The 13345-nt window shown below is 32.4% G+C and overlaps 1 pseudogene across 1 annotated transcript; it reads right to left on the reverse strand.

Annotated features, from left to right (window-relative positions):
* Window positions 1-8933: 8933 nt before the first annotated feature.
* LOC145556555 (uncharacterized) lies at window positions 8934-11849 on the reverse strand (annotated as a pseudogene). Its single transcript, XR_014091897.1, has 5 exons — window positions 11474-11849; window positions 11261-11364; window positions 11038-11163; window positions 10666-10924; window positions 8934-9168 (listed from the first exon to the last, which is right to left on the reverse strand). The product of XR_014091897.1 is annotated as an uncharacterized LOC145556555 (transcript).
* Window positions 11850-13345: the final 1496 nt, after the last annotated feature.

The raw sequence follows: 13345 nt of genomic DNA on the forward strand, positions 1-13345 counted from the left end.
GGAACCATTTATGATCATTATTTGTTGTCAAAAATGTTCGTGGTAGGCTTAAGTTAATGAAATCAGTGCAAGTAATAATAAACCGGTAAATTGGCCGTTTTGAGTTAAATTGGTGGTTCCACCCACCCAATTGGACTACCAGAGGTTATTTGGAACCATGGTAAATATTTCGGCAATTTTTATTTTCGGCCAAAAAAAAGTTTAAAAATTCCAAAATTGAAAACTAATACTTCCTCCGTTCTATTAATATTGCAACAATGGACTTTTTGCGCTATTCATCACTCTTGTTTGACCATATAATATGAGTTATAAGTTAAACAAAATATAGTTAAGTGGGATCTTGTTGGATTCGTCTCATAAAATACTTTCACAATATCAACTTTTTATAATTTTTACTCTTACACAATTATAGATATTTAGCATATAAAAGGTGTTTCGGGATGCGTAATTTCCTCCTTGTTGCAATATTAACAGAACGGAGGAAGTATACAAGTATTTTGAGAAATTTTTTAGGTTTGGGGGTCCGGTGTCGAAAAGCTTTGAGATTTTAGATGATAAATCTCGGGGTCATATAATTCTGTTTTAAACAATAAATGATCATTATATGTTGTCATAAATATTTCTGGTAACGTCATTTGGAACCATATATGATCATTATTTGTTGTCATTAATGTTCGTGATAGACTTGAGTTAATGTAACCAGTGCATGTTGTAAACCGGAAAATTTGTCGTTTAAAGGCAAATTTGATAGTTCCACCCAACCTATTGGACTCCCAGGGGTATTAGGGATCATAGTAAACATTTTCGTCGATAGTAATTTCTCTGCGAGAAAAAAGTCAAAAAATTCCAAAATTGAAAGCTAATATTCATGTTTTATTAGAAAATTCAAAGGTTTTGAGGCCCGTGTCGAAAAGAAATAAGATTTTAGGGGATACATCTCGGGGTCAGATAATGCAGTTTGGAACCATAAATGATCATTATATGTTGTCATACATGTTTCTGGTAGGGTTGAGTTAATGAAATCGTTGTAAGTTGGAAACCCGTAAATTGGTCGTTTAAAGGAAAGTTGGATGGTTCCACCCACCCAATTGGATTCTCGGAGGGTATTAGGGAGCATGGTAAAAATTTCTGCAAATTTTATTTCCGGGGAAAAAAAAAGTCAAAAAATTACAAAATTGAAGGCTAATATCCACATTTTTTGAGAAATTTTGGAGGTTTCGGGGCCCGGTGACAAAAAGTCTTGAAATTCTAGGTGATACATATCGGGGTCATATAATGCCGTTTGGAACCATATATGATCATTTTTTGTTGTCATAAATGTTCGTGGTAGACTTGAAAAAATAAAATCGGTGCAAGTTGTAAATCGGTATAACCGTTTAAAGACAAATTGAATGGTTCCACCCACCCAATTGGACTCCTAGAGGGTATCAGGGACCATGGTAAAAATTTCGGCAATTTTTATTTTCGGGCGAAAAAAAGTAAAAAAAAATTCCAAAATTGAAGGCTAATAATATCCACGCTTTTTGAGAAATTTTGGAGGTTTCGGGATACGGTGTCGAAAATATTTAAGATTTTAGGGGATACATCTCGGAGTCATATAATGTCGTTTGGAACCATATATGATCATAATATTTTGTTATAAATGTTCATAGTAGACTTGAATTAATGAAATTGGTGTAAGTTGTGAATCAGTAAATTGACCGTTTAAGGGCAAGTTAGATGGTTTCACGCAACCAATTGGACACCTAGAGGGTATTAGGGACCATGGTAAACATTTCGACAAATTTTATTACCGTGAAAAAAAAAAGTCAAAAAATTACAAAATTGAAGTCTAATATCCACGTTTTTTGAGAAATTTTAGAGGTTTCAGGGCCCGGTGACGAAAAGTCTTGAAATTCAAGATGATACATCTCGGGGTCATATAATATCGTTTGGAACCATATATGATCATTATTTGTTGTCATAAATGTTCGTGGTAGGCTTGAAAAAATGAAATCGGTGCAAGTTGTAAATCGGTATATTGACCGTTTAAAGTTAAATTGGATGGTTCCACTCACCCAATTGGACTCCCGACGGGTATTAGGAACCATGGTAAAAACTTCGTCAAATTTTATTTTCGGGCGAAAAAAAGTAAAAAAAAAAAAAATCCTAAATTGAAGGCTAATATCCACGCTTTTTGAGAAATTTTGAAGGTTTCGCGACACGGTTTCGAAAAGACTTAACATTTTAGGGGATACATCTCGGAGTCATATAATGCCGTTTGGAAACATAAATGATCATTATATGTTGTCATAAATGTTTCTGGTAGGCTTGAGATAATGAAATCGTTGTAAGTTGTAAACCCGTAAATTGGCCGTTTAAAGGCAAATTGGATGGTTCCACCCACCCAATTGGACTCTCGGAGGGTATTAGGGACCATATCAAACATTTCAGCAAATTTTATTTTCGGGAAAAAAAAAAAAGTCAAAAAATTACAAATTTGAAGGCTAATATCCACGCTTTTTGAGAAATTTAGGAGGTTTCAAGGGCCGGTGTCGAAAAGTCTTGAAATTCTAGGTGATACATCTCGGGGTCATTGTCATATAATGCCGTTTGGAACCATATATGATCATTATTTGTTGTCATAAATGTTCGTGGTATGCTTGAAAAAATGAAATCGGTGCAAATTGTAAATCGGTTTATTGGTCGTTTAAAGGCAAATTGGAGGGTTCCACTTACCCAATTGGACTCCTAGAGGTTATTAGGGACCATGGTAAAAAGTTCGGAAATTTTTATTTTCGGGCGAAAAAAAGTAAAAAAAATTCCAAAATTTAAGGCTAATATCCACGTTTTTTGAGAAATTTTGGAGTTTTCGGGACACGGTGTCGAAAAGACTTGAGATTTTAGGGGATACATCTCGGATTCATATAATGTTGTTTGGAACCAGATATGATCATTATATTTTGTCATAAATGTTCGTGGTATACTTGAATTAATGAAATTGGTGCAAGTTGTAAATCAGTAAATTGGCCGTTTTAAGGCAAGTTAGATGGTTCCACCCAACCAATTGGACTCCTAGAGGGTATAAGGGACAATGGTAAACATTTCGGCAAATTTTATTTCCGGGCAAAAAAAAGTTAAAAAATTACAAAATTGAAGGCTAATATCCACATTTTTTGAGAAATTTTGGAGGTTTCAGGGCCCGGTGACGAAAAGTCTTGAAATTCTTGGAGATACATCTCGGGGTCATATAATGCCGTTTGGACCCATATATGATCATTATTTGTTGTCATAAATGTTCGTGGTAGGCTTGAAAAAATGAAATCGATGTAAGTTGTAAATCGATATATTGACCGTTTAAAGGCAAAATGGACTCCCGGAGGGTATTAGGGACCATGGTAAAAATTTCGGCAATTTTTATTTTCGGGCGAAAAAAGGTAAAAAAAATTCCAAAATTGAAGGCTAGCTAATATCCACGCTTTTTGAGAAATTTTGGAGGTTTCGGGACACAGTGTCGAAAAGATTTAAGATTTTAGGGGATACATCTCGGAGTCATATAATCTCGTTTGGAACCATATATGATCATTGTATTTTGTCATAGATGTTCGTGGTAGACTCTAATTAATGAAATTGGTGCAAGTTGTAAATAAGTAAATTGGCCGTTTAAGAGCAAGTTAAATGGTTTCACGCAACCAATTGGACACCTAGAGGGTATTAGGGACCATGGTAAACATTTCGGCAAATTTTATTACCGTGCAAAAAGAAGTAAAAAAATTACAAAATTGAAGGCTAATATTTACACTTTTTGAGAAATTTTGGAGGTTTCAGGGCCGGTGACGAAAAGTCTTGAAATTCAAGGTGATGCATCTCGGGGTCATATAATGCCGTTTGAAACCATATATGATCATTATTTGTTGTCATAAATGTTCGTGGTAGGCTTGAAAAAATGAAATCGGTGCAAGTTGTAAATCGAAAAATATTGGCCGTTTAAAGTTAAATTGGATGGTTCCTCTCACCCAATTGGACTCCCGATGGGTATTGGGAACCATGGTAAAAATTTCGGAAATTTTTATTTTCGGGCGAAAAAAAGTAAAAAAAATCCAAAATTGAAGGCTAATATCCACGCTTTTTGAGAAATTTTAAAGGTTTCGGGACACGGTGTCGAAAAGACTTAAGATTTTAGGGGATGCATCTCGGAGTCATATAATGCCGTTTGGAAACATAAATGATCATTATATGTTGTCATAAATGTTTCTGGTAGGCTTGAGTTAATGAAATCGTTGTAAGTTGTAAACTCGTAAATTGGCCGTTTAAAGGCAAATTGGATGGTTCCACCCACCCAATTGAACTCTCGGAGGCTATTAGGGACCATGACAAACATTTCGGCAAATTTTATTTCGGGAAAAAAAAAAGTCAAAAATTACAAAATTAAAGGCTAATATCCACGCTTTTTGAGAAATTTAGGAGGTTTCAAGGGCCGGTGTCGAAAAGTCTTGAAATTCTAGGTGATACATCTTGGGGTCATATAATGCCGTTTGGAACCATATATTCATTATTTGTTGTCGTAAAGTTCGTGGTAGGATTGAAAAAATGAAACCGGTGCAAGTTGTAAATTGGTATATTGGCTGTTTAAAGTCAAATTAGAAGGTTCCACCCACCCAATTGGACTCCCAGATGGTATTAGGGACCATGGTAAAAATTTCGGCAATTTTTATTTTCGGGCGAAAAAAAGTAAAAAGAATCCAAAATTGAAAGTTAATATCCACGCTTTTTGAGAAATTTTGGAGGTTTCGGGACACGGTGTCGAAAAGACTTAAGATTTTAGGGGATACATCTCGGAGTCATATAATGCCGTTTGGAACCATATATGATCATTGTATTTTGTCATAAATGTCCGTGGTAGACTTGAATTAATAAAATTGGTGCAAGTTGTAAATCAGTAAATTGATCGTTTAATGGCAAGTTAGATGGTTCTACCACACCAATTGGACTCCTAGAGGGTATTAGGGACTATGGTAAACATTTTGGCAATTTTATTTCCGGGCAAAAAAAAAGTCAAAAAATAACAAAATTGGATGCTAATATCCACACTTTTTGAGAAATTTTGGAGGTTTCGGGGCCCGGCAACAAAACGTCTTTAAATTCTAGGTGATACATCTCGGGTTCATATAATGTCGTTTGGAACCATATATGTTCATTATTTTTTGTCATAAATGTTCGTGGTAAGCTTGAAAAAATTAAATCGGTGCAAGTTGTAAATTGGTATATTGGCCGTTTAAAGGCCAATTGGATGGTTCCACCCACCCAATTGGACTCCCAGAGGATATAAGGGACCATGGTAAAAAAATTCGGCAATTTTTATTTTCGGGCAAAAAAAAGTTAAAAAAAAAAAAAAAAAAAAAAACCAAAATTAAAGGCTAATATCCACGCTTTTTGAGAAATTTTGGAGGTTTCGGGACACGGTGTCGAAAAGACTTAAGATTTTAGGGGATACATCTCGGAGTCATATAATGCCACTTGGAACCATATATGATCATTATATTTTGTCATAAATGTTCGTGGTACATACACTTGAATTAATGAAATTGGTGCAAGTTGTAAATCAGTAAATTGGCCGTTTAAAGGCAAAGTTAAATGGTTCCACCCAACCAATTGGACTCCCAGAGGGTATTAGGGACCATGGTAAACATCTCTGCAAATTTTATTTCCAGGCAAAAAAATAGTAAAAAAATTACAAAATTGAAGGCTAATATCCACACTTTTTGAGAAATTTTGAAGGTTTTGGGGCCCGGTGACGAAAAGTCTTGAAATTTTAGGTGATACATCTCGGAGTCATATAATGCCGTTTGGAAACATAAATGATCATTATATGTTGTCATAAATGTTTCTGGTAGGCTTGAGTTAACGAAATCGTTGTAAGTTGTAAACGCGTAAATCGGCCGTTTGAAGGCAATTCAAATTGGATGGTTCCACCCACCCAATTGGACTCTCGGAGGGTATTAGGTACCATGGTAAACAATTTGGCAAATTTTATTTCCGGGAAAAAAAAAAGTTAAAAAATTACATTCGGGTTGTGTTAGGAAAGGGTAGGGTTGAATTCAGGTCAGATCAGATTAGTAACAAGTCGAGTTAAATTCGGGTTTTGACTTGTTAAAACGGGTTTGGGTCAATTTCGGTTCAAGTCGGGTTCGGTTGAGGTCAATAATTTACGGGTTACATTCGGGTTGGGTCATCTTCAGGTCAGTTCATGTTCGGGTTTGGGTCTCACATACTCAGGTCAACTCGGGTCTAGGGTTGGTTTCAGGTCGGGTTTGGGTCACCATTTTTTCAGGTTCAGATGGGTCGGTTAATAATCGGATTTGAGTCGGTATTTCGGGTCGGGTCAACTTTTGACAGCTCTACTCGTATTGTATAGGTAACTTTCATTGAATGTTTAAAAAATTATTACATGAAATTTTACGATAGATTATGATTGTAGGAGTGTATAGGTACGAATTGCGGAAAACATGAATTATATTCATATAGCATCTAATCCCAAGATTATGCATAACACATAAACAATTAGAATTAATACCTTTGTAGCGTGATTCCATGTATGATCGAGCAAGAACAATAAGGAGAATAAGAACCCACGTGTGATTCCTCTACTAAGTCCACGAGCACGGATCAAACCTCCACTAATGATAGTTAGTTATGATCGAAAACTTCAATCAATCTTTGACGGAGATGTGAGTCATGAGCACACCACGAACCTCCCAAACAACCATCACACACGCCACCCAAGAGGGGCGGGCGTACGGACAAGGAGGAGAGAGAGAGGGCCGAGTGGAGAGAGAGAGAATTAGGGTTTTGGGATTTTGTTGCTTGGTTCACAATTAACTGTTAATTGTTATATCATACAACCCTAGACATGGATTATATTTATAGATCACATCTCTAAATAAATCCATGTCAAGCCCAAAACATTCTAAGCTCATCAAACTATCCTAGCCCAACAATAAATGTGGCATGTCATAAACTCATGAGGCCCAATAACGGACCTCTAACTTGTTTGACACAATACTCTTGTGTGTGACTTTATAGGATCCATTCTATATGGCTATGGACTATTTAACTAGCCCAAAGATCAATTGTCATATCTAGCACCAAATATTGACGTCCCTATAGAATGAACTAATTATCTCAATAATTATAATCCCTGATATATCTAGTAATTGCAGTTATCGAAGATACAACAATTATATGTATCTAATTGGAGTATTTATTTACATAACCTTATTTGAAAACACATTTACTTGTCAATAGTAATATTTGAAGTAGCTAATTAAGGATGCAAGTCTTCTGAAAAACACGGTGTTGTAAATATAAAGTGATTTTTTTTGGTACTAGGTTTTAGCATAATTTGATTGCTACCTCTAAAAGTCACCCATCTCTTTTAAGTTTTGTTTGCTTCGTCTCATTTTTTATAAATTATATTTGTAGTTATTTAGTTAACCTATGAATTTGTATGAACATACTTTGTTTGAACTTATTTGAAATTGTAATTGAAACTTTTGAAAAAAAAACTTATTTTGTCTAAACTTAATTACTCTTATATGATATTTTAATTTGAATATATTCTTGTTTAACTTATTTTGACTGAGTTAAATTAAATAAACAAACAGGATCTGAACAAAGTCGTTCACTCTAATATTAGCCATCAGTCTATTATGACATTTAAGTATACACTAATAATGTGACAATTAACCTTTAACATAAAACTACTACAAATGCACAATAACTAAATGCAATAATAACAACTACTTTTAAAATGTGGCTATTATATAATCGTCGTGTTTCTTTAAATGTCTTTTTTTTTTTTTTAAATAAAGTCTTGGAATATTATGCAAATTATTACTAATCTGTCTTGTAATTATAATCCTCAGCAACTCTAACAATTTAAGTGAATTAAATAAACCAAATAAATTAATTAACGTATTAAGTTAAAAATTCACGATATATATAACCTTGAGGTCATAAAGTTGAATTTTTACAAAATACAACATACGAGTGCTTATATGAGCTTACGTGTATCCATAACCCTCATATAAAAGTGTTTTTTTTTTCCTTTGACAAAAGAGCTATCAAATACAAAGTAAAACAACAAGATACAACAACTGTTAACTAAAACTAAAACTGAAAATACAATAATTGATGCCGCCGAGCACAACCATCCAACCAGTGAGCTATATGAAAGTTACAATGTAATTAAACGAGCTTTTGATAACTTGTGTAGCTTGCTAACATAGTACGTACCATGACGACTTGGCAATGTGATTGTAAATACAACCACGTGGTGAGTGTGGTGTATTATAACATTAGCCACAAAAATCTTAATTTGCGATTAAGAAACATAATCATTGAGTTAAGGTGTAAAATGACGTTAGTTTGTAACTATTACCAAACTGATTGCATGAAATTAATAAACTCATAATGTTGTGCCTAGTGGATTTCTCTATCACCAATTAGTAAAGCTTCTATATTACTCAATTAAAACTAGCAAACTTACCAATCTCTATCAACAATACACTTTAGTTTTCTACTAATCATACAATTCACTTTTTATAGTGAGAGTTAAAGAGCTAATTTTTTTTGTTAAAAGATATCTTAATAATTTCCCACTTACTATAAAGTATAAACCCCACAATAGTTTCATTTTATCATAAATAGATGCAATGTAACATCAAGTAAAGTAATTATGTAGTGATTTGTTTAAGGATGATCGATCTTCTCAAAAACTAGAAAAATTGACTTGAATAAGTAGAAAAATATAGATAGTTAAAACGATATAAATTTTAGATCGGGTATTAAAACTAAGTTGATTTTTAAGCTCTTTTTATCTATTTCGAACCATATCATGTAATGATTTAATTTTAAAAATTGGATGAATTATATTTATCATTTTAATGTCTAGCTTGGACCTTTAGCTATATAATAATATGGCAATAGGAAATTACACTTAGGAACAAAATCTCGAACCATTATATGCTTGGTAGTTGGTACATATTTGTGTATTACTTCTCTTTCAATGCTCTTAAATCTTCAATAATTTCTTCACAATCTAACTTTGCATGATTAGGCAACTCCTGAATTTCCAGAAAAATTGCAAGTTCATCAAGTTTCTGTTCTTCATTAATCATCCCCAATATTCTGCACAAACCAAAAAAAATAACTCTATGACAAACAAATCTCATGTAATATTAAGTCACCAAACTTATCAAGAAGCATTATTACAACTTACACCAATAAAAAAAAAAGTCACCCCTTAAAATATATAGAGTACAAGTAATTTTATAGTTTCGTATTATAAAAGTCACTCCACTTTTACAACAAATTAGTTATTGTATGTCATCCTCATAGCCAACAAGAGTTGACTCAAGTGGTAAGCCCACAACTTGATGTCGCTTAAGGGAGGTCTCGACTTCGAGCCTCACCGAATGCGAAAAACTCTTGTTGGGAGACTCACTCACCATAAGCCAGGTGTGCAATCCGAGTCAAATTCGAATATAGTCGGAGCTTAGCGGTGAATCAAATGTGGCAAACTCAAAAAAAGTATGTCATCCTCATACAACACATGCATGCTTTAGTTACTTAAAAGGCATCAAAGCTGTAAAGATTGGATCCACAATGACATGATTACCTAAACAATAAAATGGGCTTTATATGTTTGGGCAAAGACATAACTTTGCTTTTATCATAATCCAAGGCCCTAAAATGTAATTAGATTATTAGGCCCACTATACCAAAAGATTTTGATTTTATAAAAGTAGGAAAATTAATACAGTGTATTGAATATTGATTAAGCTAATGACCAGGGGCCTGCATGGTTGAACATGGACATGACGAAGGTACATCCTGGTACATCATCCAACAATTTCTGACATAAATCCAATTCAATCAATAATCATACAGAAATTTATTCATGTAGATTAGATTTGTGTCATTTAATAAATCTTGTAACTGCACTTTGTTAATTTCTCCGTACTTAATAGTACTACTTGTATTAGAGTTCATAATTTATTGCAACTATGAAACCTATAATTTCTAGTTTTAAAAAATATAAAATAATAAAAGAAGCCATTTTAGACAACACCATCAATGGTAAATGTAGAATATTACGGAGTATAAATCAATCAAACAAGTAATTAAGTGAAATGTATTTTAATCTAATACTTAAAAAAAAAAATGATCAAGTGATCAACAAATAACTTTTTTTTAAGAACAAGTATACTTTCGAAATTGTAAATAGCCCATAGTAGTCCTGAAATGTGTTTTTTTTTCCTTCACTCTTTTTATTATTATTTTTTTTATTTTAGTCGTCTTCAATTCAACCCATATTTATAAAATACTCAAATTCAAATGGATGCCTTGTGCCCTCTACATAATTATTCTAAATGTCTAAACACACAAAGGATAGAAAAAATAAAAAATAAATAAAAACTTTGTATTTATAAACATGAACATGAAATATTATACTAAACTGCCATCATGCTAACATGAAATCGTTGACTTTTTATCGCCTCTCCTAATCAACATTAGCAAAGAATCAAAGATTAAACTTATATCTTAATCAACATTAGCAAAGATTAAAGTGTAAAAGTGTATAACTATAATTAAGAAAAATGAATGCTTATAAAGTTAAATTACCCATTAAGTTTGCAAGCTATATTTGCACTTTGCTTCTTAAGCCCAAACTTCCACAAAGTTTATAATATTTCTGCAAATAATATTTCTGGTATTGATTTTCTGCCAAAAAAAATTCACAATTTTCCCTTGACAAAATCTTTGTGACAATTCTCTTATTAAGCCTCATTTGCTTCCTAATCTTTGATTTTTGTGCTTCTTTTCTCTCTTCTTCTGTTGAGTAAAAAATTACTGATCTTTCATGGGTGCTTAACCCAAAATTCTGCATTTTTCCAATACAAATCGTTACTCCACGTACAACAGACTTAGTCACGTTAAATCACAATATTATGTAAAAATAAAAATAGAAAAAGAATAGAAGTTAATGAAATTTACAAGATAGTCCTTGTTAGTGGGATCATGAATATCCCAGAAAAGATCACAAAGTGATGAGAATGAAATGATACTGCTATCATATTCTACTTTGACAGCTTCTGTATGACCAGTTCCCCCTTCACTTACCTGTTAAATACAAAATTAACTAAATTAAATTAAATCATACTTTATTAAATAATCCTGATTAAATTAGAAATTAATTAGAAAAATAATTACTAATTACTTCTTCATATGATGGTTTTCTAAGGCTTCCTCCAAAATAACCAGTGGAAGTTTTGTTAACTCCATTGATGCTCCCAAATGCCGATTCGAGTACCCGAAAACTTCCTGAATTAATCCTTAATTAGAATTTAATCAATCATTCAGGATCAAAAACAGAGAAAAACAGAGTAAAAAACAGAGCAAAAAAACAGAGAAGAGAATAGTATTATTGTACCTCCAGCAAAGATTGCTGTTTTCAGGAATTGAGGTGGTACTTGTTGAGATTGTAATGATGCATTTTGGAATTCTGGGTAATCACTGATTTGAGGGAGTAATTCATACATAATTATATAATTATAGTTATAGAATTATTAAATATGAGAATTTGAGTTTATATATGATAATTTAGGTGTTATGAAGTAATAAAGCTAGAAGATGTGGGAAATGAGTGTGGATTTTTTGTGCATTAGCGTGTTAGATCAGTGTAGATTTAGATGTTTTTGAGTATAAATAGGGTTAGTTTGACCAAAATTTATGAAATTATGTTAATTAAATTAAGTGGAAGTGAAGCTTCCTTTGATACTCTTTAGCACACAACTTGCAGACCATTGATTCACACCTTTGAGATAGCTAATTACAAGTACATAGAATGAAATATTAAATGATATTACTTCCATATTATATTAGTTTAGTTTCTCAACCCACTAAAAAAAAACATGGTTTGTATAATTTTAATGTCAAAGTGTGTTAATTTTGACTAATAAATATATTGGATTATCAACAAAGTTAATACTCGTAATATGTAACAACCATTGCTATACAAATTGTACCACGATATCAACCCTTGGTAAAACCTTATTTGTTTGAATTGAATTATCGACAAAAGCTAAGTAACCACTACTAATATACCAATTGCATCACAACAATCCATAGTAAAACCTTGTTTGTGTACATTATTATCAAGAATGAAAAGATTGCATGTCTTGATGTTAGTCACAACTCACAAGAGTGGGTGGATAGAGCTTGCTTGATTTGGCCATGGGAGAATATGGAGGGAGAGTGCCGAAGAGGATTATGATTTGAGAGGAAAGAAATCTATACTCGGGATACCATGTGATAATATTTGTCGTGTCTTTCTTATCTATTAAACAAGTATACACACAAAAGTATTCTAAGTTAAACTAGGAAATACAAACTAAATAATATAAAAAGTAAAAAAATTATTTACCTAAATAGATTATTTGCATTATCCATCAAATTTGGACATTAAAATTGCAATTTGTCGAGAAAGATTCAACTAGGTGTTAAATTAATAATTTCCAAACTGTGAAAACTAACACTAAACAAAAAGAGTTAATTTACACAAGATAATTAGACGATAGTGGTCCAATAATCCAATTAGTGCTAAAATTTACATTTGAAGTATTTCTTAATTTTTATGGTAATCTTCAACATTTGAAGTATACATTTCTTGCATCATGATAACGATAAGGCAACCTCCACCCTATATAATTTACACTTTTTAACATTTCAAAGTTTTTTGGTCCCATAAAAAGGCCAATAATGCAGGCAAAGTTGCATGGTCGTTGGTCAAACCTCCAAGCTCCAAGGCCAATACCACATTTGCTTTTCTTGAGTTGCTACATACCTTTGAGTTTGAGTTCTCCCTAAATCCCTGATTTTTATAGGATTGAACATGTTCTAACAGATAGAAAATATATATATATATTTTTTTTTTGAAAAAAAGGCAGACTTGTTATATGATATATTAAGAGGAAAAAAAAACTGAGTAATAATTTATTGAATACACTTTTATTTACCTCATAAATTAAACAATGCATGTTATATAGTGTTCATGTGTTCTTTCTTTTCACTTTTTTTTTTCTTCTTCTTTTTACATTTATTTGTCAAAAGCTTTTATTAGTAAAAAGAAGAAACAAAAATTATCTTCCAAAAATCACTTTATATAGAACTAAAACAGCCTCAAAATAATCATCTTACAAAAGTTAAATGCAACAGGACAAAATTATTATCTGGAGATGATGATTATTGATTATAGAGAGCCCCTACTATGCATGTTACTTGCTATCCTTTTTTTTTTTTTTTT

This window comes from Chenopodium album, chromosome 8, assembly GCF_948465745.1.
Source record: "Chenopodium album chromosome 8, dcCheAlbu1.1, whole genome shotgun sequence".
NCBI lineage: Eukaryota > Viridiplantae > Streptophyta > Magnoliopsida > Caryophyllales > Amaranthaceae > Chenopodium > Chenopodium album.